Genomic DNA, 23,969 nt, shown 5'->3' with positions numbered 1-23,969 from the left:
TTTTGGCAGTCTCATAAAGAGAATTCCACGTAACCCTCGAAATTCCAGTCGAAAAAAAAATCGTTCTATTTATCCATTCAATAGAATTATATGACTATTTGAATGAACGATTCATCTGGCGGCCCGGTATGCGCGTCAGAGGGGTCTCTCGAGTACCTGGAACGTCGACCGCTCTCCGACCCAAACCTAAACACAATGAAATAGAGACGAGCCATTGTATTTACGGTCGGGTCGAGCTCTAGGAGCCACGGCGGCAACTCCTCCGACCACTAGTTTTATAAAGATTTACTGCATATTTAAGCGGAAACCCCCTCCGTTCGGGAAAGAAGGTATAAAGTTAAAAGTAGTGCCTTGTTAGTGGATCTCTCTTCTTATGGCGCTTGACTGTAATAAAATTAAGTTCAATTTGAACATGATACAAAGCCGTCTGTGTCAATTAATAACTGATTTTTTTTGATAGGTTTTTATCATAAATTTGCATTTAAAAAGATCTGTTTTTTGCAACTTTCATTTCATGTGTATTAAATGAAAATTTATACTAGAATTATTAACTTTATCAATCGTTACTTGAAATACGTTACTTATATTTTATAATAGTACATACCTGTTTATAAAATTAATATAAAATATAGAATAAATATTACTGTAAAACTTTTTTGCACCGTTTATTTCATTTGTATTATTTTTTTTAATTAATAGCGTCTTACATTAGATACAATTTTAATTTACGAATTAATTTATTACTACTATTCTGTTCTACTTGCATTAAGAAACAAGCAAGGCGAGTACGGGATTAATACATCAATATGTATTTCCTAAATTAAAATAAAAGTAATCTACTTCATCTAAACTTAAGAGTATACACTAAACAAGTTCGTGCGGTTTGGTTCGCTTCAATATTCTGGTTTCCTCCATGTTGTGCAGTAGTTGTATCGCTTCAACGTCGCTGTAATTTAGCAACCATATTTCATGTTTTAAGGCATAATTTTGTATCACTTCGTGTATCCATTTAATTACGAGGTAATCGTGTTGTTGGGGCGATTAACCCGCGATTTAGGTTCACCAAATAATAAACTATATTTTAAACTGTTTATGGACTTTATTCACTTATTTTACTTTGTACAGACTACATGTGTTACCTTAAACGATTACAATTTTGTTCTATTTTACAATGCTTACTTTTTCCCGCTTATATTCTAGGACATCCGAACTATCTTACCCATCGAAGAAATATTGTCCATCGCCGTGTAAATCATATATAATAAATGCGTCTTTACATATAAAGACGTAACACGTGTAGCTCTTCGTTGATTACGTAGCGATAGCGTGGAACTTTGTTTTGGGTGCGTTGGATTACTAGTTGGATTGATATTTGCACCCCAGAGGTCTAAATTGGCTTTATAAAGTAATTCGCAGTCTAACCCTAACATTCTGTTGCAAGATAAAGTTATTGTCAGTTAGTTAAGAGAGTTATAAGTACAATACAAGCCGTACCTATACCTCAGATGAGTCAAGGATGTAACAACAATAGACAGCATGAGAAGTAAAGAAATAAGAACATATCTCAATATCGTATCAGTGGAAAAGTACCTCAGTAGTGGGTGAGTGAGGCGAATAGGTAAATAGGTAATATGTGGAAAAAATCGTTTTTCTTAATTATCCAGACTGGAAAATCTCGCCGTTATCATATGAGGTCAGCATTCAGTTAGTAAACGATGAAGTAAGACAGCATCAACATAATATATTTTGCGCATTAGTTATGAAGTGAATAAGTGACGTATGTACCTATACAAAGATGGATTAAAGGATGAAACGATCACAAACTCAAAGAGTGTCAAAGTTCATACAGGACAAAACAACGTTTCCATCCTAGGCCTAAAAATATCGATATATCTATAAGATCGATAACACATCTATTTTTTTTCTGGATATAGAGAAGATATCGAAAACTATATTTCTCAACAAAGCGATAGATTTTTCCTAACCTAGGATCTCGTTGTTTTCGTAGTAGGTCTACAATATACTTAAAAACGATTCACGTATATATCGATATTGAGACTTAAGATCCCTATAGCATCGTCACTGAACACTAACGTCATAAATCCCTCTGATTGGCATTCAACTAATCACAACGGATTTCCGTATTTTTAACGGGTTTTAAAAAAGGAGGAGGTTTTATGTTCGAAAAAAAACCCTCAGATGTCAAAGGTATATACAAAAATCCTTCACATATTGTTTTACCTAAAATGATCAGATATTTGTGTATAGCGGTATTGCTGAATTCATGTGATGGAAAATCGGAAGTAGTTCAGCGTAAAAGCACCGACTTCAAACTGATCAGTTGGTAGTAGTTAAAATAATATTGTAAATAGATAAATAGGTTTAGGTAGGTATTAAGCTAAATTGTGTGTATATAGTAGAATATAAAATACGTGTACTAGATAGGTTAAATAAGGTATTTGTTTATTTTTATTTAGTTATTACAACCATTGTTATATACATATTTTATTTTAAAATGGTTTTTTTGAGTTAAAAATGTAAGTTTGATTTTTTACCTTTTAGTTCTTTATTTATTTTTCGGTTCAATTTTTTTGTCAAAAACATTTTATATGGTTATATTTAATGAAATAATTTTTTATGATTTTTGATTACTAGCATCATCCCTTTAGATGATATTCATTCCAGTTAGATGATAGTAATTGTTCACAAGATATTTATAATTGTAAATATCAATCAGTATAATTTCGGAAAGTACACAACTGTGCTCATACAGCTTACTATATCTTTGAAAGTTCCAATTGTTGGTAGTAGTTAAAATAATATTGTAAATAGATAAATAGGTTTAGGTAGGTATTAAGCTAAATTGTGTGTATATAGTAGAATATAAAATACGTATAGTAGATAGGTTAAATAAGGTATTTGTTTATTTTTATTTAGTTATTACAACCATTGTTATATACATATTTTATTTTAAAACGGGTTTTTTGAGTTAAAAATGTAAGTTTGATTTTTTACCTTTTAGTTCTTTATTTATTTTTCGGTTCAATTTTTTTGTCAAAAACATTTTATCTGGTTATATTTTATGAAATAATTTTTTATGATTTTTGATTACTAGCATCATACCTTTAGATGATATTCATTCCAGTTAGATGATAGTAGTTGTTCACAAGATATTTATAATTGTAAATATCAATCAGTATAATTTCGGAGAGTACACAACTGTGCTCATACAGCTTACTATATCTTTAAAAGTTCCAATTGTTGGTAGTAGTTAAAATAATATTGTAAATAGATAAATAGGTTTAGGTAGGTATTAAGCTAAATTGTGTGTATATAGTAGAATATAAAATATGTGTAGTAGATAGGTTAAATAAGGTATTTGTTTATTTTTATTTAGTTATTACAACCATTGTTATATACATATTTTATTTTAAAACGGGTTTTTTGAGTTAAAAATGTAAGTTTGATTTTTTACCTTTTAGTTCTTTATTTATTTTTCGGTTCCATTTTTTTGTCAAAAATATTTTATCTGGTTATATTTTATAAAATAAATTTTTATGATTGTTGATTACTAGCATCATACCTTTAGATGATATTCATTCCAGTTAGATGATAGTAGTTGTTCACAAGATATTTATAATTGTAAATATCAATCAGTATAATTTCGGAGAGTACACAACTGTGCTCATACAGCTTACTATATCTTTAAAAGTTCCAATTGTTGGTAGTAGTTAAAATAATATTGTAAATAGATAAATAGGTTTAGGTAGGTATTAAGCTAAATTGTGTGTATATAGTAGAATATAAAATACGTATAGTAGATAGGTTAAATAAGGTATTTGTTTATTTTTATTTAGTTATTACAACCATTGTTATATACATATTTTATTTTAAAACGGGTTTTTTGAGTTAAAAATGTAAGTTTGATTTTTTACCTTTTAGTTCTTTATTTATTTTTCGGTTCAATTTTTTTGTCAAAAACATTTTATCTGGTTATATTTTATGAAATAATTTTTTATGATTTTTGATTACTAGCATCATACCTTTAGATGATATTCATTCCAGTTAGATGATAGTAGTTGTTCACAAGATATTTATAATTGTAAATATCAATCAGTATAATTTCGGAGAGTACACAACTGTGCTCATACAGCTTACTATATCTTTAAAAGTTCCAATTGTTGGTAGTAGTTAAAATAATATTGTAAATAGATAAATAGGTTTAGGTAGGTATTAAGCTAAATTGTGTGTATATAGTAGAATATAAAATATGTGTAGTAGATAGGTTAAATAAGGTATTTGTTTATTTTTATTTAGTTATTACAACCATTGTTATATACATATTTTATTTTAAAACGGGTTTTTTGAGTTAAAAATGTAAGTTTGATTTTTTACCTTTTAGTTCTTTATTTATTTTTCGGTTCCATTTTTTTGTCAAAAATATTTTATCTGGTTATATTTTATAAAATAAATTTTTATGATTGTTGATTACTAGCATCATACCTTTAGATGATATTCATTCCAGTTAGATGATAGTAGTTGTTCACAAGATATTTATAATTGTAAATATCAATCAGTATAATTTCGGAGAGTACACAACTGTGCTCATACAGCTTACTATATCTTTAAAAGTTCCAATTGTTGGTAGTAGTTAAAATAATATTGTAAATAGATAAATAGGTTTAGGTAGGTATTAAGCTAAATTGTGTGTATATAGTAGAATATAAAATATGTGTAGTAGATAGGTTAAATAAGGTATTTGTTTATTTTTATTTAGTTATTACAACCATTGTTATATACATATTTTATTTTAAAACGGGTTTTTTGAGTTAAAAATGTAAGTTTGATTTTTTACCTTTTAGTTCTTTATTTATTTTTCGGTTCCATTTTTTTGTCAAAAATATTTTATCTGGTTATATTTTATAAAATAAATTTTTATGATTGTTGATTACTAGCATCATCCCTTTAGATGATATTCATTCCAGTTAGATGATGTTCACAAGATATTTATAATTGTAAATATCAATCAGTATAATTTCGGAGAGTACACAACTGTGCTCATATAGCTTACTATATCTTTAAAAGTTCCAATTGTTGGTAGTAGTTAAAATAATATTGTAAATAGATAAATAGGTTTAGGTAGGTATTAAGCTAAATTGTGTGTATATAGTAGAATATAAAATACGTGTAGTAAATAGGTTAAATAAGGTATTTGTTTATTTTTATTTAGTTATTACCAAACCATTGTTATATACATATTTTATTTTAAAACGGTTTTTTTGTGTTAAAAATGTAAGATTGATTTTTTTCAGTTCCTTATTTATTTTTCGCTTCAATTTTTTTGTCAAAAACGTTTTATCTGTTTATATTTTATGAAATAAATTTTTATGGTTGTTGATTACTAGCATCATCCCTTTAGATGATATTCAATCCATTTAGATGATAGTAGTTGTTCACAACAAATTTATAATTGTAAACATTAATCATTATAATTTCGGAGAGTACACAACTGTGCTCATAGAGCTTACTATATCTTTAAAAGTTCCAATTGTTGGTAGTAGTTAAAATAATATTGTAAATAGATAAATAGGTTTAGGTAGGTATTAAGCTAAATTGTGTGTATATAGTAGAATATAAAATACGTGTAGTAAATAGGTTAAATAAGGTATTTGTTTATTTTTATTTAGTAATTACCAAACCATTGTTTGGTACGGTTTTTTTTTGTGTTAAAAATGTAAGATTGATTTTTTTCAGTTCCTTATTTATTTTTCGCTTCAATTTTTTTGTCAAAAACATTTTATTGTTTATATTTTATGAAATAAATTTTTATGGTTGTTGATTACTAGCATCATCCCTTTAGATGATATTCAATCCATTTAGATGATAGTAGTTGTTCACAACAAATTTATAATTGTAAACATTAATCATTATAATTTCGGAGAGTACACAACTGTGCTCATACAGCTTACTATATCTTTAAAAGTTTCAATTTCACGTTTGGGCATGGTGAAATATTAAAATAGCGTCATTTCTAGTACTGTTGAAAAATAGCCGGGTCTCGCCCTCGTACTTATTGAACAGCCTAAAATACAGCGTCTGTTATTATCAATATTTTTAGTTTTTACGATTAGATGCCATTAAATTCCATTAATTAAACTGATATTGAACATTATAGTTATCACGTACCTCAAATATATTTCCAATCATACCAAAAACAACACGTAACGTACAACGGCCGGAAACCCTCCCTCCCCGCCGTCCACAAGGGCACAAAACCTAATTGAATTAAACGTACGAAACGTTGCACGTCCACGAAACGCAATTAAACTATCCACCGCCATCTTGTTCCTCCTCGATTATCTCCAATTACCGTTCGTACGAGGAAAATCTCCACCGGCCCACCTCCTGGGCCTAATTCGTTTAGGGGTACCAATTAAAAATCGTACCGGTATGTGTTAGAAATCATCCCGTTTTTTTTGCGCGTTTACCAAGTTAGATTTTTTCCGGTCTCACCGGACCTGTAAATCAGATTTTCCTGCATTCCGTGACACCTCCAAGATATGGATGGTGTAAAACAGCGCCATATTATCTAATTAAGGAGGTACAGTCGATGATAGAACGTTTTTCCTACCCGAGTATGTTTCTAATTGGATTATATTTATCCATATTCGAGAGATATTTTTAAAAATAACGCTGAATATTGTGAGAGTCGTAATCCTGTTTGGTAACGGTGATTTGATTTTTTGTTTTTCTTTAATATTTTCCACATTTCGGCATCACGTGCGATTTTAGAGTTTCAAAGGTAGTAAAAGCAAATATGTTGAATAAGCTTCACATCATAGCATGCGAATTGTTTTTTTTTATACTATTTATTATATCATGAATAATTAATATCACAAATATAACACCATGAAAACCTTCTGTGAAAGGAATTGATATCTCTATATTCTTTATATCCTTTATTGTGGCTATTATTTTAAAAGAGGGTTGTTAAAATTTCTGATTCTTGTTCCTATTTAGAGTAGGTCGTTACTTTTTGACATAGTCTTTGAACTACAACCTTCAAACTCTCATACTTTATCTGCATAATTTACATTTCAAAAAACAACATGAAAATAATTTTTCAAAAGTTATTCAACAACACAAAATATTCTTAATGATCGTTGCCAACTGACCTTCATATTAGTCTTAACTATGGCTCAAAATATTTGAGGTTTCCTTACTATATAATAATAATTTCCTATATTTCAATTACATAAAATATAATTATTTCCTTTTTAACATCACGCTAGTCAAACTGCAGAGCAGATCAGAGTATAAGTCAAAAATCTATATTGGTTAGTTTCATGATACTCACAACTTACTAAAATCAAAGCGATTGGTTGGTTTATTTATGTGCTAAAAAGCCTATTTGGGCTAAAACATCAAACCAAAAAAATTCTCCGATTAATTACCAATGCTTATCGCTGCGCAACCAACGAAAAACAATATGATGTTAAAGTTAAATGCATTTACGAAGTTCAAGATTTTACTTTAAAACATGAAATAAGACATAAAATAAAACACAACAACGTAGAAGCTGTAGCGGCCTTGAGGCATGTCGAATTTTACATAATGGAATAACGATCTACAAAATACCCAGAAATATAATCCCAGATGTTGAACACGGGTGGGGTGCCAGCAGCGCCAACTAGAACCCGAGAACGAATATCTGGCAACCCCGAGACGTTCATCTAAGATGTAATTGAAGGGTATTTCCAATCATTGAGTAACCGACCATCGTTTGTTTTAGACGTGCCACCATCGGCTGCACAAGCCTCGTCTCCAGGTAACACCGCTGCCATCCGTTTTTTTATTTTTATATTACTTATTATTTTTACATGCCACATTTTTATATTACTTAAATAAATAACGGTCACATGATGTAAACACCACTGTTTCATTTCGTTTTACCTCCATTCATCGAGCCATATCACAAACCCTAAAAAGCAATACAGGTACTGGACAAAACACAGAAAATCAAGAAGATTGAGGCATCTGTAACTGTAAACTAAATACAATGAAATCGCTATGCTCAAATAGATTACACAAAGAGCATCATTTCATAGAACTATCGCTTAGTGTTAGTACATCAAACCAGATAATAGATGCCTTCCAACTAGCAACGAACGAAAGAAAAAAACCAATGAGGAACAAAATACGATCGTCGATTTCACCGAGTTTGCGAAAACGAAATTCCAACAAGAGATATCGGATTAACACCGGTCCACAACTTAAAAACCGATAATCTGTTAAAGCCGTGAGCATTAAACCTTATCTACGGTAATTAACTTGCATAGCGTATCGTCCCTACTTTATGTATATTGGTTTAAGTCGGTTAGTTTATTTTGTTGAAGGTGTTTTGGCTCTCGGTAACTGTTTAAATATACTGTTCCAGTCGACAAAGACGTATTCTCCGGTAAGTTTTTCAGTTCGTACTCGCGTATTTTTATCAGTAATTGTTTTCTGTTGATTATACAGAAGCAATTTAGTTAATATATTAATAATCGATAAGGCACTAGTATCAGTATTTTTGTAAAGCGGTATCATCTGCATAAAATGCTGTGTGGGAAAGTTTGTAGAGCGAGAAATCAGCCATATAAAGATTGAATAGGGCTGGGGCTATGGAGTACCTTGTGGAAGTCCTGCGGAGATTTGTTTACGAGAGGAGACTACGTTACCGATCCACACCTGAAAGCATCTACCATCCAAGTATAAATCTATCAGGGATATTAGGTCATTCGGTAGATCTAATTGTTTTACTTTAAATATTGGACCATGGTGCTATCTTGGTCGAAAGCTTTGGAGAGATCTAAGAAGATGGCTCCAGTTTTTCGACCTTTTATCAGTGCCTGGTGGATAGTTAATGCGACGCGGGAGCTTGATGGAGGCATGAAATCGTTTAATGCGTTTAATATTAATTTTTCGGCCAGTTTGGAGAGTGAACTAATCACACTGATAGGCCTGTTATCAGATGGGTTAGACTTGGTTGTTCTTTGGGAAGTGCTTTAACCTCAGGATGGAATTAATAATGTTAGCAAGTTCAGATAGTTGCTTGCTAGTGAGGTTTTTAGATGGTATATTGTTATACCATCTGGGCCTGGAGCTTTTTGGGAGGACAGACGTTTTATGGAACGCTGAAGGTCTCTGGGAGAGACTATACTCTTCAGAAGATGAAATGAAAGTCTTTCGTCTTTAGAGAGGGAATAGAGTCGTTTATGATGGGTAATGTCTGTTGAGGTGGGCCCAGAGAAGGATTGCTTTTCATTTGGTTCTCGAACGCGTTTGCGAGCAGCTCGGCTTTTTCTGGATTTGTGAAGGCGATATCCGTATAGGAATCAGCCTTCAGCGGGGAGATTGCGTTCGAATTTTTCCCCATTATGCTTTTGGTAGCGCACCAGAGGTCATTTGAGGAAGTGGGGTTGCCTAGATTTTGAAGAAATGATTCCCATTTCTTCTCATTCCAGGCTCTTGAGAATTCAGAAGGGTATCTTAAATGTGAGCGTGCGATACAGTGTTTTAGTTATTAAACTTGTCGCCAGGTGGCTCGAGGTACAAATTTGGTAGCAAAGCTGAAATTTGACACTTTCTGCTTTCAGAAGCTTATTCTAAAAGAAAAGAACCCATAGTGTATGTGTGCTTATTTTTCGTGGAAATAATCAAAAAGTTACTGGATATTTTGGACATTTTTGGTAATTATATGCTTCCTATAGAAATATTTGATTTATATGCAAAGAATTTCAATAAATTGCTGACACACCATTAAAATACTTATAAGTTTAAAACCTAAAAAGGTAACAGAACATTAGGTAAAATACAATAGATGTCATAAATACTAATTATTATATATGAAACATCATTATTTTAAATACGCTTAAAACACTACTTCTCTCCTAACAGAGGAATACAATTAATATATCAAAATTATTCATGCCAAATTATTATAAAACAAATTAATAATAAGAAAGTAGTTGATAATATTACAATAAATGATTAGATGTGATAATATGTTAGATAAGTCGTTCATTAGTTGTATTAAATAAAAGATAAGAGATATGCTAATTATTACCCATTGAAAATACTACAAATCGTATTAAAAAGACGGATAAAACAATCTAGATTAGTTAAATGTAAATTTAATATCATAGTTCACATAAAGTTATGATCCATTTTAAGCATATAAATTGCTGCTTGATACATTAGGATTATTTAAAAGATCTTAAACTTAACTATCTTAAACAATTGTCTATGTTTATAACAGATTCGTAATAGCAAGTTTTTACACTTCCAAATCAATAAAAATAGCAGCCATATTTCACACTTATTTCAGTGTTTTAAATTAGTAAAGTATATTGACTTGTTTCCTACATTTTTCCTTCACAAACCGATTTTTTTATAGCACTATTAAATGCTTTGATATTTATTTTTTATGTCGTCAATTTTACAGGTGTCTGTTTAAAATTTAATAATATAATGAAATATTTTCTATATTCATTATAATATCATAAAACTAATTAATAATAGGAATTACTTAATAATGTAATAATTATATATTTATTAATATAAAGTATTGGAGGTAAAAATTAGTTATATTAAATAAATGATAAGAGATATGTTCAATTATTTGGTATTAAATATATTATAAATTTAATTTAAAAAAAACGTATAAAAGAGTCTAATAAATTAGCTAGCAAACCTAAATTTAATATAATAGTTTATGTAACGACGAACTCGGAATCATTAGTATTTACACCTGCCTCCAAAAACACACCCTATTTTTCCACTAAACCAAACAGATTACCGTTCAAAATAAATATAAATTACTGGAGCTCCCGTTTCAAGCACTCCAGGTGTTATTCCCATTTCATCGATCAAAATAAAACCGTTTTTTTTCTGTTTAGTTGTAAAATAGAGACAATTTATTTACAGTCAAACAATCAGTATTAAACCCGGTATCATAGTTAAATTCCAAATACATATTGGAATTTTTTTTCTCTTCTAAGATTTGTATTCAATTATAATTCTTTAACATCTAAATTTTAAAATATATTTTTTTGCATATTTTATAGTCTCCTTTTACCAACAAGGGTTCATCTGGACTGGACCTACAGTTTAACGTGGGCTCGGATCCACGGTCCTCGGCATTAAGCCTACCGACTGACGAGTGACCAACTTAGAAATCATCCCAGAATGCATCCGGTCTTACCCAGCCTGATTAGTGGCATTACTGGGATCATTTTCCTTATGGGATTTTGCACTCTTGCCTAAGAACAACCACAAATGTTAAACAATTACAAACATAAATTGATGACCATGCCCCAGTAGGATTCGAACCGGCGACGATCGCAACAGTAGGTGGGCCGTCCTGTCGCGTTTAACACTGCGCCAACCAAGCCGGCTTAAAATACATTTGATGGTGTTTTCATAAATAGCTATTGATTATTTTATAATTAGTTACCTCTTCTTTATATTTACGTTCCTTCGATGTTAATTTGGCTTATCTATAATTAGTTTAACTTTCTTTTATGTAGTGCATCTTCTGTGAAATTAATATTAACAACTTTAGTTTTGTCAATGATGAAACAATGACTCTCCCGGTGGTTTTAAAGACAAAGAAAACGAAAAACAGACTACATCTGAGACCAAACCAACTGTGGTCGATCTCTGATGAAAAATAATAAGCACACTCGTTTTTCAACAAAGAGGTAATCTAAAATGTATATACATACGCTTTACAATTTGGTTTTTATGGAATTGGTTACTATAAATCAGCATTTGTAATTACCAATCAACTCTTGGTCAATTATTTCATTCACGTACTTCCATAAACCACACATTTTTTTGCTGTTAACCATAGAATAAAAATAAAGAATCACCATATTCGTCTCCATTTAACAATATAATATCAACTTTTCTACAAAATAAACTAGAAATATCATTAAAATTGATTGACATACTTGTAATGATTAATCTAGTAGGGATAAATAAAATTACACTAAAATTTTATGTTGCAGACTGATACTCATATATCAGAAAATAATTGGATTAATTGCACATTGGATAACAGATGATTACAGATATCACACAAAACGTAAAACAAAATTCTCACACACTAATTAGTAATAAGTCATGAAAAATATTATAGTTAGCCGCAACTTAACGACTTTTCAGGTAAGTGAAGAAAATCAATCCATTACGTTGCTTCTTCTGTGAGGAAGTTGTTAAGCGATAAATGGTGATTAAAATGAAAACATAAAGTGTCATTCCTCTAGATCGGATTAGCGAAAATTTTTCATAATTTTTTCAACTTCTTTTATAGTTATCTTATCACCTTTAGCGATAAAAAACTATAAATATAACAATTATTCATATTATTATGGTTTTATAATATTATGAGGTAAACGATGTTGGTTAATAACGAATGACAAACTTTTGAAAACAAAAAATAGTGTGTAAGAACCAGCAATTAACCATGTTAAGACTCAATGCAGCTGTCTGTAGAAGTCTTGAAGAATTATAAATAAATACAAATCAATAGTATTTTCTGTGTAAGTAAATACTTGAATATGTAGAGGATTATAGCACATAAATTAGAATAAGAGTAGTGTCAGCTTATAAAAATTAAATATATTTGTTTAAACACAAGTTTTAGTTTAATATCATCGCACTAATTATGATAAAATATCAGAAGTATTTTAATTAAATAAACATCAGGACATTATTAACTACGAATAATTATAATTAACTACTTTATAGGTACACTTAAAATATTATGAATCTTGCTGTACTAGCTATAAAAGGTTTTAAGTAGTATTCTGAATTTATTTTAATTGACTCGAAATGATATTTCTAAAAATATTTTTCCACTGTAATTGAGACAAAAATAATAATAGTTAGTGTTAATCTTAGTCCAAATCGGTTTAAGTGTTCATGACTCGTATAAAATATTCAAAAATAAGGAACATGTGAATGGATTTAAAGTGAATTCAGTCCATTTTACATGTGACATATGTTTATGCCATAAAATCATGATTTCTAGCTTTAGTTAACATGTCAAAGCTATACTATGTACTGTGATCATTAATTATGGATTAAAAAAATATTGGGTAATACGATGTGACTACTGCTAAAATATTGCAGTGCATTTTTGATTATAACTTATTTGAATTGCTTTTATATGTAGGAACTTCGTACAACTTAATCATAATAAACTAAGCAGTAAAATTTATACAAACAGAAAAACATTTGTCAAGAATATGTGTTTATTGTCAAGTGCAGATACAATTTTATAGGTTCAAATATGCTATGAACTTTTGTTATCCAATATAATAACAATTGTTAGACCAGACCATCTTAGAAGTTCTTCTTCTTCAGTCTTCTTGAAGAAGACTTCAAGAGAATACGCAATACTAATGACAAAAATCATGGTGATGAGAGAGCCAGAATAAATATTCCAGTCGAGGATATAAAAATAGAACAAGTGAAAGCACGTACCTGGGTTTAGATATCAGAGGCTACCAGGAGAAGGAAATTAACTGCAGAATTGGAAAAACCATGAATTTATACTTAGTAAGGGGCATTAAAAAGATGAATGGAATGAGAAGTAAGGTTATAAGAAAATAACTCACTATAGAATCAGAGGAAGAGTAGAAATCATAGAAAAGAGACAACTCAGTTGGTTGAGACACTTAACCACAGCGCATGCTGGATACAAGACAAGTAAAGAAAATATCGGAAGCAAGACGGAGAGGACAAAACCAGTGGATGACTTGAGATGAATATATATTATGTGAATGAATATGAATATATCACAGAAATACTTCAGAAGAGAAGAAAAATCTTGTGAATTTGTACACGGAGCAAGAAAGAACAGACACTAAATATATTTAGATAATTTTTGAACAACAGTAATATCGAGGGGAACATTCCTGAAGTCACAGTCTAAGTTTAGTTCTTTTATAACTAAAAACTAAACTAAACTAACTAAAAAATGTCAAACATATCTGTCTTAGTTGATTACTGGACCCTTATTTACCCCCTAACGTATTGTCGTTAATCTTAAAGCTCCTGTTAACATTAATGGTTACTAAATCTGAGAATTACGAATAATTTATAATAAAAAATGCACCGGTAGAAAGTATTGAGTAATACAACGATGATCGCAGCTGAAATATTCCGTGTAATTAATGTGGCATTTAACCGAGACAGAATTAAATCGAGTTTCGATGAAATTCGTAAGACGAAACACGTTGCCGCGCGCTGAAGATCGATAAATTAGTGAGAGAGCAATTTCAAGAGATGACGCAACCTTCTTACTCATACAGAACTGGGGATTTATCGGATTCCTGCTTTTTTCTCGGACCAACCCGCATCGACGATCACCAATTAACAGGTGGCGAATTGTTATTTCGTTCGCGTCCTCTCATAAAGCGCGCACGTCGCCGTCATTAAACCGACAGTATGTAGAAATCCATCCAAAACGAGCCGGTGCATCGGCTGGCTCATTTGCGGCCTATAATTAACTCCCCAACGACAGTAAATAATTCTCCCACAGACGAAAATATAAAAATATTGTCTGTTCAAAATAACAGTGATCTCACGTCATCAATATGTCTGATATATTGCCTACCGCAATTCATAAATTCGTTTTAGAATCAGACAATATTGTCCTTCTAATTTTATTCTAGTTAAAAAGAGACACAATGAACAGTATGCAAAATTTAATGCAAAATTTTTTCAAAACAATAATTATAAAAGGTTATAAACCGGCAAACGTTATTTTAATGTTTTGCTTGTTTTGATAAATTTCAAATCTCTTCTTTAATATTACTCTGATTGAAAATTCCGAAGCCAGACAGAACAAATTGCGTCTCTAACCAGTTAATTTGAACAGGAACAAGATAATGGAGGCCCCCTCTTGCCAGTAAAATTCGTTAGAGAGGTAAGCACTTTTAGTGTTATATATTAAGTTCCTGTGGTTTTTATTAAAAATATTTTTAGAGTGTTATTAGTATGTGCACGATCACTGAAATATTGAAAAAACTGAAAATTATAATTTTGGATTCACCGAAAAAAGACCTTACGATACGAAGGGGGGAAATGTACAGAAACATTGAGTAGTGTTTTCAATATAAACATAATTTAATACAATTATTGCAGAACTGTTGGTCTAGAAGGTATTCATAGAAAGCTTAGGTATATGCAACTCTTTGAAGGGTGTAGAACATCCCTTCAAACATGGTTGGGTAATATAGAATTTAAAAGGTGTAAAGATAACCTAGAAAGCAGTCTAATGCAACTTCCAGCTATTACTTTTAAAACAAAACAATTTTTAAAAGCATATAAGAACATTAAGGAAGTTTTATTATTCCAATATGTGTATTTACATGAGACATGGATATTTCAGAATGGGACCAATAAATGCAATGGTCACTCATGGCAATATGATAACAAAAATAGTATGAAGGCAATAAAAGTTGATGGAAAAAGTTAAACGTTGGAGTAACTATTCATCACCTTTGCTAGTCATGACATTTACTATTCATACTTGGATAACTTCAATCAGACACATCGAAGAAGAAATTGACAAATGATGGAATTGTGAATAAATTTTAGGTAGATTGAAAATTAACAGCTAAGTTATTCACTTGAATGAAACTTTCTGAATGTTTTTCCAAATTTGACAACTTCCAAGGTGATGAGAGTGGAAACAGTTAAAAGTCAGTATAGAATTAATATACGTTAGGAAATCTGGTTGCAGGGTTTGAATAATTTATGTGCACATATATGTGTAATTGTTCAGAATATAACATATATGAGCATTTGCGTAAAACGTGTGAGGAAAGAAAGAATACTAACTGTTTTGCATAGGTAAATAGTGATTGAATTTATTTTTATCAAGAAAGATATATACAGGTAGTAATAGAACTAAACAGAAATTAGAAATTAGAATGAAACACAGTAATTTCAAAATGACTTTACAAGGGACCACTGTACCAAAACAAACAAGAACTAAGCGTAAAAGGTAAATTTGCTCCTTAATGAAAGTAAAATATATGACTTGGATATACAATTGATAATAAGGTGGATTAGCCCTCCTCCACTATATAAAAAAATGGCCTTGAAGTGTTCTACGTAAATATAATAAAATACAACTCTAACCTACAAACTAGACTATGTTCTTGATTGTAGCTTTAAGTTCTTCGACAATATATGCCTTCGATGTATTATAATGTTAAAATAAATTTGATAAAAGTATTTTATTTAGTTATTTTATTTAGATTAGAATTTTCTTGTATGTCAACGCCAAAATGAACTAAAACTGAGAGTCGATACGGAAGTTTCGACGTTATCAATTCAGCTGATGTGACTTCACTGTTTTATTGAAAGGACTATAGAAATATATATCCAAAACGAGACGGTGCATCGGCTGGCTCATTTGCGGCCTATAATTAACTCCCCAACGACTATAAATAATTCTCCCACAGACGTTTGAAAATATAAAACTATTGTATAATAAATTTTACACGACGGAATTTTAAAATAGAAAGTATTAATAACCCACTTAGCTGAAAAGGCGACGATCGCCCAACCACGAACACGAAAATCTATGCGAGATTTTTTTCTTTCCCTCTCTGGGCCCGTTCCTCTGTCTCTCTCGCGCTCTCTACGATCCTATTCCGCGGCGTTCTTGTTGCGTGGGCGATAGAACGGACCTTCTATTGATTGCTTCAAGATACTTTTCACGTTTTATTCATGGTTTGTTAGTGTCGTGTTGATTTTGATTACTTCGGGTTTATTAAACTCCACTATTTCAGGGAAATGTTAAAAGGCACGAAGACTAGTCGGTCTTTCGATGCGAATTACCAAAATTAGCATACGCTTCAACACAGATATTTTACAAACCAACATTTGAAGAAAATATATTTTCATTACTCAATCTATTCATTATTCTTCAATATAGATTTTTAACATATAACTTATATTATGCTCCATACAATTATAAAGCCAATTTGGACCTATGGGGAACAAATATGGGGTTGCACTAAAAATTCAAATCAGTTAGTCATACAGCGCTGTCAAAACAAGGTTCCTCGATTTATTACCAATGCCTATCGCTATGTAACCAACGAATAACTGCATGATGACCTGGAAATCAAATGGATTTGCGAAGTTGTGCAGGATTTCGCCTTGAAACACGAAAGAAGAATACTAAATCATACAAACGTGGAAGCAATACAACTGCTGGACAGCGCGCAAGATGTCAAGAGATTGAAACGAACAAAACCATAGGAACTTGTGTGAACATTTAGTGTGTATTATTAGTGTAAACTATATCTATAAGTTAATAATTAATAAATAATTATAATTTTATAATTGAGGAATACGTACTGATGTATTTTCTCGCACTCGTCTTGCTTGTTAATTAATCCAAGAACATAGGAAAAGTAGTAATAAATTAATTGTAATAATAACAATAATTAAGATTGTACTAAGCCTATCTAATAAAGATGTTATAAAAAATATATTATGCTCTTCTTCTTCTATTAAATATCTAAAGGAAAACAGTTTTATCATTTGGAAACTTCAAAATATCAAAGTTCATGAAAACCGATTCTTAACGATCAAAAAATTGAAGAAAAAACCCTTTTATCATTCGCTTCAATTATTTGGTCCATTCAAAAATGAGTGAGTCCACCCATAAAAGTATTGAATAGTAGTCATCGAAAATCAACCATAACACTTCAATATATATTCTTAAAAATCAAATAATAGAAATAAATGTCTGTTGTTTGAATGTATTATTTAACTCATTGACAAAGTGAATATGCGTACCAATAAGAGTTTTGAGTAAACTACAACAAATGTGGCAATACTAGTAATCGAAATTCAACACTTCAATATAGATTCTTAACAATCAAACATATCAAGGAAACATAGTTTCATTATTCGCTAATATTTCGTCAAATCAAAAAGAAAATTGTATATATTTAAGTCTTCTTTTTACCAACGAGGGTTTATCTGGACTGAAAAACAAAAATGATCGCATTTGATGAAGAAGAATCAGGACAATGCACGTGAACACATACGTGAAATCACCAAATTGATAAATTAGACTTCAAACTGCTAACCCATTCAGCATATTCTCCAGATTTTGGCGACTCTCTCTGATTCTCCCTGTAACTATTTCCTGTTGCTACATCTGAAGAAATGGCAGGAGATTTGGATCAAGGGAAGAGGGCAATATAGACACAAATACCCATTGTGACAGCCTTGGGAAAATCTGGGCCTGCAGTTTAACGTGGGCTCCGAACCACGGTCTTTGGCAAAAGACCAGTAGGTGGTAGACCGTCCTGTCGCCTTTACCACTGCGCCAACCAAGCCGGCAAACAGAATTATTATTGGGATCAGAATTCAGAATGACTTTTAGCAAATCACAACAAATTTATTAATGTTAGTGATTGAAATTTAATTAATAGTTCAATATTGACTGCTAATAATTAAATAATTGAACAAAAAACTTTAGTTATTCGCGTATCTCATTCCGAATTATCAGTGTGTCCAATAATAAGAGTTTTTAGTAAATTACAACATACTAGTGGATAGTAGTGACCGTTTAGTGATCTAAACTCAACCATAATTACATTAAATGAATTGATTTTCACTACATAGTATAAAATAAAGTCGCCTTTTCTGTCCCTATATCCCTATGTGCGCTTAAATCTTTAAAACTACGCAACGGATTTTTTCAATAGATAGAGTGATTCAAGAGGAAGGTTTATATGTATAATACATGCATAATATACTAAGGCAACATTGCTAATTTTAGAGGTTTCTAACGTGATGTCGTAAATTAACCTAATTAACCCTTTTTTTTAGGCTTATTTAGCAATTAGCAAAAACGCTGCCTAACCCTACGAGTTAGATCAAATTAATGTACTACAGTATTGTACACCATAAAAAGGTCTACAAAAAAGTCCGCGATGGTATATGTTTATCTTTTAGGGATAACCCACATTAACCATTTTTATTGTTTACTTTTTACGTGAGAAAATGGCTTATTTACGAAGCTATTTTAAGCAATACGGCATTAATCCTTATCGAATTAAGTACCTTAAATACAGTGTGCAGTTAATATAGATCAATATGGTTCCTTACAGCATGTAAATTAAACAAATATTTTCGGAGATATTACAAATTTAAAATTTGCGTTTAAAAATGTGTAATGTAATAAAAATTGTATGAATTTAGATATTCCAAAGATAGCAGGAAATCTTCATAGTAAGTATAGGGGAAGAGGAATTGTTTTACTCCAAATTTAATGCGCGCAGGCCAAGGGCAGTAATGAATGAACCAAAAATACTGGATCAATTTTAATCATGTTTTCATTGAGTGACATAGGCATATATATTTTATGCCCGTGCAAAGTCGGAGCGGGCCGCTATGTTTTTATATACAACGTTCATATTTTTTCTGTAGTGTATTTAATTTAGTATCAGCATTGCACCCGTGCGAAGCCGGGGCGGGTCGCTAGTCTTCTATAAAATGACGCTAAACACATATTTACAATTTTTAATAGAGGATCTCTGTTAAAATATATATCATCATTGTCTTCAGTGCCTGATTTTTATTGAATGTAAACGATTCACAATATTCATTATAGGGTGAAGAATGGCACACCCCAACAAGATAACTTTAAAAATTTTAAATAAAAAAGGATGTTACTATACCGAAAGATATTGTAAAATAACTTGAATTCTAAACAATATTTTCACCGTTTTTTTAATTATGTAACTCCTACCATTTGAAAATATTAAAATATACAGATTGATATAAACGACAAATCAATATTATTAATTCTTTTATTTGGTAGAAACAATTATGGGAGGCTAAAGTTAATTCAAATTATCTATTAAAATCTAAAAATCTCTATAATGCAAAAAATCACAACCGACTCCTCCTACTATGCGATTGTGTTATATGATTATCAGAGAAAAAAATGGGGTTTGAAATGTTCGAATATTTTAAGACCATAAGGGCAATAAACATAAACAATATCAAATTAAAAATAAACTAAGCGATTTAACACTCCGTATATATCAATCGATTCAAGAATGTTGCTTGTCGAAGATAACACACTACTTAATGACCTGATGAATGATGAAATAAACCTGGATAAATAGATATATTTCCCAATTTTATATTTCTTTCGGATTTTGCTTTTAATAACATATATGTGACGATATAAGATGGAATATAAAAAATTGAAAAGCAAGAAATGGTGATTAGTAAAACATTTTAATGCCCCATTCATAAAGTCATATGAAAACAGCCCGAAAAATATTTGGTGAATAATATCTAATACTTTTGCAAATTTAGGTTCATAGTACTCATATTTTTGATAGTATTAGCAATCAAAATGTCTTGATATACAAATGTTGTTTATCTTATGTTTATAGTAAGTGTTGTTTAAATTATCATCATTTTAGAATGATTATTTTTTATGTTTTTAATTTACATTAAAATAATCATTAAATTAATTAATTTTGGCGAATAAATAATGATTACGAAATACTATTTGCCAGATTACTTTCTAAATATAAAAAATAAACTTGTTTGGGCTCCGGAAATTATTGATACGCTCAAAATGCCCGTTCCGGTGATGTCTCAAGATGTCTCTCAAGTTATTCATATCGAAAAATAATAGATTTCGATCTAAAATCCCAAATCATAAACAGTGGTTAATGTTTGCTAATTGGTGTTGATGTCTAATGTTAGAAAATAAAGTCAAAAGACAAAGAACGAACAAGGAACTTATTCACTCACTTAAACGTATTTTTAGCTCCCGATATATAGTAAATATCTCCTATATAAGTTTAAATCATCCCCAAGTGTTTAACTTAAAATGCTTAAATATATATAGACAAGTAATATACTGTTCGAAAGAGTGACCGCACTTTTCCCATTTATAGTCATTAACTTGCATTACTAAACATTCAGGATAGAAAAAAGTCCGGTATCTACTAACAGAATTCCATTTCATAATCTGCGGTCATTGTTATCGATTAACTTTCTGAAGAAAAAAGTTGAGAAATATTAAATAATAATAAAAATATCACAGTCATTAATATTAATTAGACTTAAACTTAAATAAAAAGATGCTTTCGGATAGTTTATACATAATGATCGGTAAAATAAGAAGCGCAGTATGATGATGCAACTTTACTGTGAATAAAAAACTTTCAGTACATAGAATTAATGTCTAGTTAGTAACCAACAAAGATAGCAATTTCTTCCTAATTGCGCTTCATTATGATTACCATCTGAAAAGAAAAATGTTAAAAATGTATTAGATCAGACTTGCCTATATGCCTTGAGTAATCCCTTATATCTTCTATGTTATCTCCTATTGCATTGTTTACTACACATTTTACTTTAGTTGTGAATTAAAAATAAGGAGAGCCATAGACTGATGTCATAATGAGATAGTTATGAGTATTTCATCAATTAGGAAGTACCAAATGCAAAGAAATATTCTTATAAATTCCTCAGATCAAAAATCCTTATATATATGATACCAAATATAATACCATCTTCCACCACATGATTTATTATGCGTTCCTATTTTGTTGAGTCATCTTGATTATTATAAATTTATCATATAATATATAACTGTAGCTATGCAAAACTTGAAATAAATGGACCACTATTGCTTATATTCACATAATTTATAGCCATTTCTGGTTACCATAGATATGTATAGATATTACAAGCACATGGTATTTTTAAGATGACTTATAGACCAACGAATTTTTAGAAAAGAAACAGCGAGATGTTATTCAACTTCTGAGCACAATACTTATGCATATTAATGATACATTTCAACTAGTATAACATAGTGTCTTGCGAAAACACATTTTTATTACATCCAAATAAATATTAAGCAATCAAAACTCACCACCATCTGTCGAGGCAAGTTCTTCGGTAATAAATTTTAATGCGCATTCACGAAAGTTTTAACGGTTTTGCGCCATAAACAGGATTCTACGAAAAACTAAACGCCATACATTCCACAAAAATCAATCAACAACAATTTTGGTTAATATGACGGCGTCTTGAAAGGAGAAAAACACACTTTTGTAACAAACAACATGGCGATTTGGGTTATCCGATGTCTGAAAGCTACTGTATATATTATGAAGATCTAGGTGTAAAATAACAGTGCATATTCGAGAAACTCAATTTTGGAAAGGTGAGTCCACGTGTTTTTTCTTATTTAAGACGGAATAAATCCGGTTTTATAGTTCCCAGTTTTCTATTTCCATTTTGCTGAATTTCGAGATCTACAAGTGCTTGTAACACCAAAACAGCTATAAAAAAAGAACTATGAAGTCATGCGCATTCTTACGGACAACATCAAAAACATTTAATGTAGTATGGGAGTTTGCGGTGTGAGTATGAACTAAACTCGACCGCTTATTGTGTATTTTAGATTGAAAAAACAAATTAAAATGTGTTATGTTCGCTTTACAGCGATTTGCGTTAGAGATCGCGGAATAAAATTTACCTTCTAACGTCGAGTTCAAAATAAACTTCGAAAGTTATTTAGTTATTTGGTCCATTCACAAAGTGAATGAGTCCACCAATAACAGTTTTGAGTATGTCATAACAAATACATCAGTATTAGTGTTCGGAATGTAACCATAACACTCCAATATAGATTCTTAGCAACCACACATTTGACAGAAATATTAAGTTTATAATTCGCTTCTATTATTTGGTCACTTAAGATAGTAAATATGTCCATTACAAAACTTTTGAGTAACACTGCACTAGCGATTCGTAACAAGCGTTTGAAGGAAAACTACTTTTATTATTTGATCAACTCAGAGAGTGAATGTGTCCGTCAAAAGAATTTCAAATGAATCACTACAAATTTATCAATACTAGTGATCGAAATGCATCCGAACATTTCAATATATATGCTTAACAATCAAACATTTGATGGAAAACACTTTTATTATTCACTTCCATTGTTTGGTCAATTCAGAGAGTGAATGTGACTACCAATAAGAATTTTGAGTGACTCGCAACAATCTATCAATAGTAATAATCATGCTGTTATCAAAAATCAACCATAAGGCTTCATTATAAATCAGGATGTTAGTGTACTAAGATTAATTATTTTAAAATAACCTGAATTCTTAATGATCTTTTCACTGTTTGTTTAATTATTTAAGTCCTACAAATCAATTGATATAAATGACGAATCAAAAATTAGTTATTCTATTTACGAAAAACTAAACGCCATACATTCCACAAAAATCAGTCAACAACAATATTGGTTAACGTTAGGATGGCTTAAGAAGAGAAAAACACACTTTTGTAACAAACAACACGACGATTTGGGTTATCCGATGTCTGAAGTCTACCGTATATATTAAAAAGTGACGTCCAAATATTTTGTGGTTTAAACCGATCTAGGCGTAAAATAACAGTGCATATCCGATAACCTCAATTTTGGAAAGGTGAGTCCACGTGTTTTTTCTTATTTAAGACGGAATAAATCCGGTTTTATAGTTCCCAGTTTTCTATTTCCATTTTGCTGAATTTCGAGGTCTACACGTGCTTGTAACATCAAAACAGCTATAAAAAAAGAACTATGAAGTCATGCGCATTCTTACGGACAACATCAAAAACATTTAACGTAGTATAGGAGTTTGCAGTGTGAGTATGAACTAAACCCGACCGCTTATTGTGTATTTTAGATTGAAAAAACGAATTAAAATTTGCTATGTTCGCTTTACAGCGATTTGCGTTAGAGATCGCGGAATAAAATTTACCTTCTAACGTCGAATTCAAAATAAACTTCGAAAGAGAAAGGCGTCCGTGTGTGTGTATTGTGAACCAGCAATGTTCTCGTCGATTTT

The 23,969-nt window shown here is 30.6% G+C and overlaps 1 protein-coding gene across 4 annotated transcripts in view; it reads right to left on the bottom strand.

The window, feature by feature from the left end:
• The window catches only part of LOC143202806 (LIM domain only protein 3), a 239,593-nt gene that overhangs the window by 188,816 nt on the left and 26,808 nt on the right, over nt 1–23,969 (bottom strand). The gene's annotated exons all lie outside the window — the stretch shown is intronic.

Source organism: Rhynchophorus ferrugineus, unplaced genomic scaffold (assembly GCF_030347505.1).
Source record: "Rhynchophorus ferrugineus isolate W39M unplaced genomic scaffold, kcgeb_rfMv2 rfM9, whole genome shotgun sequence".
Lineage (NCBI taxonomy): Eukaryota > Metazoa > Arthropoda > Insecta > Coleoptera > Curculionidae > Rhynchophorus > Rhynchophorus ferrugineus.
The sequence above is the reverse complement of the archived record's forward strand: the minus strand, read 5'-3'. Positions and strand labels throughout refer to the sequence as shown.